Here is a 6,000-nt window from a genome sequence, read left to right as displayed (position 1 = left end):
GTCTTTATTCTGTATCTTTGCTAATTGGTTGAAAGTCAAATGTAAACAATACAGTATCTTAAAGCTGCTATTTTCAGTATTTTTATAATTACCATAACTTAAATGACTACTTGTAGGTGAAAGGTGTCTGTCTAGTGACAAACCAACAGCTTTAAAAACCCAACTCTGCAGTTTCCCTCGGGTCTACGGTGCGTTCCGATGTCTTTTCAGCTCAGTGCTTTGGTTTTTACGACCCGCAGCTTTTCTTTTTTGATTGACTCTCACCGCTCTCATCAGCTGTTTTCTGATAAACCCGTTTTCCAGAGACACAGCTTCAAATGAACTGTAACGCTGTTCGGTATTTGCTGGATGTGTATGTGCAGCTGGTTGTTAACAAATTTGCCGTACTAACTAAAAATATGATAATGTTACTGTTGTGTTTTGTTTCCACTGCCGTCTAATTGGCAACAAAAAGACTATTATTACAGGTTTAACAAATGAAAGGCATCTCTCCACTTGTCCCAGGGTGGTTAATTATTTCATCACAATAGGATTATCTTTTGTGTTTTTTTTTCTTTTTTTTGGACAGACTCTGAAATAATTCATTATGCATGCTAGGTAAAGGTTAGCAAACACCAAAGGTACATACAGTATAGTACGTCTGTGTCCTGCTCATACTGTAGACTCACAGGCAATTGGATTCTCGAGGTAATCCATCGTATGTCATCGTTGGCCTATTGTGGTTTTGGTTCTCCATAGAATACTGCATTTGTTTTTGTGATTTGTCATCGCTGTCCCTCAGCCGTCGAATATTATTTCACACTATCAAGAGTCATTGACATACTGAATAGCCGGGCCAGTACACTCATTGCAGGTCTCTGGATATATTGTATTCCTCAGCTCTCTTGTTCTTATATCCAGAATGGTATAGAAAAGGCTTATATGTGGATACATTTTGTCTATAATATCAAACAAACATTTCTTTGCTGCAACCGTTCCCAAGTGTTCCTCAGATAAACAACGTCTCTCACTCTGCTGTATACTTTTCTTTCTAAAAATTGCCTTTAGAAGACATCCTGCCACCTGTCTAGTTTGATGGCTGAGGGACATTTTAAAGCTTTTACATGCCATTTGATGATAAATCATTCCTCTCTTTCTTTTTATTCCCATTTTTTTTCTCTCCTTCTCCTTCTGCACACCGTTGTGCTTTAAAGAAGTCTCTTCACAGGAGCTCTGTGAGGATTTGCAGTGAAAGATTGACACAGAAGATGATGAGCGCTACGATATTGAGGTGAAGGTGCCCAAGAATGAGAACGAGGTACTTGTCTTTGTAATGGAAATGAACAGAAGTCAAACTCTGTGTCAGAATTTTTTTATGGAAGCTAACCATACTTGTACTTTACCTGCGATAACCTCCAGCCCTTTGAAGATCAAATGCTATACTCTCATCTTAATCCTCCTTCCAAGATTATATCTATTTACGTCTCTAACCACACCAAAGTGACATTATGATCTTGTATGCACTGCCTGCACTCACAGGGGATTGCAGAGATTGGTATGAAAAGTTATGCTTCATGTCAGATTGTATTCTGCAGACTTTGTGATCTGCTCTAATCCACAAAGGATACAGAAAATTAGATATTCTTTGCATGCACGCTGTATTTGCCTGCAACGTATCCACAACAGACTTTTGGAAGACTGCAAAGAGAAATAGCGGAAATGGAAGAAATAAACCTGACTGGCTTTTTTTTTTCTCCTTCTGTTACTGACCCTCAGATCCATGTCATGATTTCAGAAGGTGTTTGAACAGAACCTGAAGCAAGTGAAGCCGTCCGGAAGACAGATGGATGAAGTAAGGCCAGTGCAGTAACTTTAGAGATGCATTTTAATATATATATATATATATTTGTCTAGATTTTTTATGCAAGTATGCAGAATTAGGATCACTGATACTACTGATATGAAATAAAAACTTAATAAAACAAAGGAGGTATGATATCCTCAGGAAGTGCCTTCACAAAATATCATGTCTGTGTGTTCAGATTTTACTTACTTATGACTCGGAGAAGGAGTATGATTTTTGACGCACATTGATTATAATTGATGATCGTCAAAGGCACATGCCATTTCAGTTTATTACAACTAAGGTGAAACTTTATTTTCATGGCTCTGTGATACTTGTAAATTCAATCTTGATTGAAAACTTTTAACGTTTTCTAAAATACTTAAATATTACTACAAGAAAACTGTGTAACCTTGGTTTTTAGTTTTCCTAATCGTGATTTTGGCCGTAACTCGAACATTCATACACTAATTATGGCAATTTCACACAAATGTCTAATAGGATGAAGTGATGAAGTGATTACATTTTGGACGGACATGAATGTAACTGCAACATGGCTGGTTGGAGGATGCACATAACAGCGTGACGGTGATTCTAGTTTTTCTATGAGCTGGGATTTTGTTTTAGATACAGCCATGGGATGGAGGCTGCAGCTTTTACAGAACTGCCCTCAAATAATTTCACAGTCGGCTGTAAAGAAGAACTAGAACATTCCTTTTGTACCATGTCTACATGTTTTAGTGATGGTCCACGTTCTTAGTAGACTGGACACACACAGCTATCACACTGAGAGGGAATCGTACAGTGCAGTGCAACCACACGACTACGACACACAGTAGCTCTGGGACTCTTTGCTGCTTTAGAACATTATAAAACATTTATTTGAAATATATGTAGATGGAAGGATCTTCAAAACCTAGAGAGAGAAAAAATATATAATCTTCAAAGATCTTCGGTGTGACACACTGGCATATGAATCTGCAAATGATCATCGCACAGAGCTGTCTTTTTACAGAATTGTATCTACTTTACATTCTGAACTGGTGGTGGCAGTATAGGTCAGACTGCTGACACCAGAACAAATAAGGGATTTGACTCATCCTCACAATGTTCACTTTATCATAATCTCCACCAGGGGCTGTCCAAGCATCACCCTCCATTCATCCATTCATTCTTTACTGAGGCATGAAAAAGGGTTGAAGGAATGACTGTACTTTGGCGAGAAGATTTCACTTCAGCCCACTGGGTGATTAAAGAGAACTGGCCCACAGAAACAATGCGGTGTATGTGTGTAATAATTAAACCGGTACTAGAGGGATGAGTGTTTGGAATTACATTAAGTGAGCAGGTCGAGTTTGAGTGGATTGTTGAATTATTCATCTTGTGATTGCAGGTGGCAGAACTACATGTCCACATGTGCAGTGTATACAAAATATACAAGTGCCAAAAATACAGTTTCCTGATCTCCCATACTCTTCCTCCTGTCATTTCTCTTTTTGTATGCTGAACAGATGGCCTTGTTGGGATTGGACACAGATGGGGTTTCCGTGGCAATCTCAAACATCCCACACAATGTTATATTTGCCCCAGCTTTGACTCCTGAGCAGAAATGATATCAAAGCTGTATTGTCTGCTGCTGTCTTGTGTGTGTCAGTGCAGCTTTGACTGAAACAAGCAAGAAATAAGCTATAAGAAGCCTCATATTAACATTAATTGCTGGTATTACTGTTCAGTCGAATGGCTCGACATGAAATGTCTTTGATGGGCTTTGAATTACCTCTCATGTATCAACCAAAGTCGTGGCGGTGAGATCCGTCCTGATCCAGATATATATCTTTTTATGTTTGTTGATGTGGCAGTGCAGGGAGTCAGAGGAGCCTTGCAGAGGTGTCATGGGGGTGATTCAGTTAAACATCTGTGATGGGAGGTGCTCACTTAATAACCCCAGTGACATCCTCTCTCTCTCTTACTCACTGCTCTTTCTTTATCGCGTATTAAAGCCAGGTTTCTACATATGCACCTTTGCTTCTTCACAGGGGATACCCATATTACATCCTGTGTTTTAGTTCCTATGAAAACGAGTTGCAGAATACTAGTTGCAATCCCTGTTTTTTATTAAAAAAGTAAATGCCTTGAGACCAGAATGTTCCTCATATAATGATAAACTAACACTACAGTGATGACACAGTTGGGAAAAAGCCACTGACAATATGGCAAAGACCCATTTTTGGAAATTAGATGGATGCCAGTGGTGGATTTTTGGTCATGAGAGCACTTGGCAACTGTTGCAGCCTGGTGAGATAAGTTACCAGAGGGACTGTTTATTAGCTCATCTGTAGTCAAATGTTGTTGTTTAGTGTTGTCTGTGAGGTGCGTCCAGGGGGTTTAGGTTATAGATGCAGAAAGCCAGAAGCTAGAAATCTCTTTCCCCTTGATGTATCTTTTAAAAAAGAGTAATGACTTTAAAATGTCCCTACATAATGTTTAATGTGGGCAGCTTCATGCTTTTGGAATTCAGTTCAGAGCTACTTTAATGTCATAAAAGGCCACATGAACGAGTTTTTACCTTGAAACCACATTCTTTACATGAATGTATCAAGACATTCTTCTGACAAACTTTCATGTTTTCCTGACTAGATTCAACATTTTGTTAAAGTCAACAAATGAGGAACACTGTGTTTGCTTTAGTTAGACTTATAGCTGGTGTGACGGAGGCCCCCAGGGACCCGTCCTGGGGCCCCTGTACATGTGAAAGAGTTAGAACTTGAGCCAGGTGTGTCACAGCAAGGCTTTTAATCCCTGCCTGAGCCCTGCTGCACGCTACGTGAAATTGATCATTATAAATCATTTTATATAATGGACATTAGGCGTGGGACGAGGTCAGAGGGCTTAGTGCAGGGCCGTGTTCATCATGCACATTAACATCGGAGGCTTGAATTTCATTTGGAACAGTAACTCTTTCAGTGATCCACAAATGTAATCCACCTTGTTCTAACGTCGTCAACCATGAAAATGATTTACATTACCCATTACATGTCATTATTGTCATCAAGACAGTATAAATGCTAGTGCCCTCCTCACGGACGATGTCATCTTCATGGCGAACAATCTCTACGCATCTTAATGGCCTAATCCCCACTTTAGTGTGACCTCGTAACGCTGTCTCTTATCTTTGTTGGAAAGGTGGTGCCACGGATGGACACATCAATCTGATATTCTCATGATAATCCTTTTGTTTGTCCATGGAATGTGACGGACCAGTAGTCAGTATTAAGTCAAACATGAACCATGCACTAGGGAAATAATCCAAATGTTTACTAGTGCAGGTCTCTATCCTTTGTTGACATTTTTTGTCTTTGAATGTATACAGTTGAGAGATACAGTCCTGGACTTTACCGAGGATGCTGCAGGTATTTGTTATGCACCTGCACCAGCTGAGACATCCTAGATACCAATCATCCGTGATACATACACACACGCAGTCAGAGAAAGGCTGCAGTATATTTTAATCCATTTTAAATTGATGTCCGACATTGGTCGGTTATTTTATTCTTGAACAGAGAGATCCTGTTTTTATTTAAAGCAGCAGCGTTCCTAAATGTCCCTGGTTTTCATTGTTGTGAAGGAAACTTTCGTTTCATTAAGCCATGATAATGCGGTTGCAGAATACCATTTGGGACTTTCATCATTAACTCCAACACTTTTCTACAACTGAATACAACTTCGAAGCCAAATCCCATCCTCACCTCTAAAGTCAGTTTGCGCACAAGATGGCAACACAGTCTTTCATCTGATTTAAAACAATATGATGAAACGGGAAAATGTCAAATGTTTTGTTTAAAGCCTTTATAATTGGTTCTGAGGTGTTTCATCTGATGTAACATTGTGACGGTATATGTCAGGTAGATTTGGCAGTAGGGATCTGTCTGGCCGGGGGCTCCTGAGATCTGTGCATCCTTGACAGCAGCTGCACACAGCTCACAGAAAGCAAAACACCCAAAGGTTATAATGTCTTCTCTTTGGTTTGTGGGCACATAAACATGCACAATTATCCATATGTTCAGTGCTACCTCTAGTGGTGCTTATGGTTATGGTTAGACTTATGTGGTGATCTGTCCATTCTGTTGTAATAAGGCTCCATTTATTCCAATGAAAAAACTTGTGCTAGGTCACAGCCC

Source organism: Anarhichas minor, unplaced genomic scaffold, assembly GCF_050575085.1.
Source record: "Anarhichas minor isolate MPS153535 unplaced genomic scaffold, ASM5057508v1 ptg000045l, whole genome shotgun sequence".
NCBI classification, from domain to species: domain Eukaryota; kingdom Metazoa; phylum Chordata; class Actinopteri; order Perciformes; family Anarhichadidae; genus Anarhichas; species Anarhichas minor.
Note: the sequence above shows the minus strand (reverse complement) of the source record.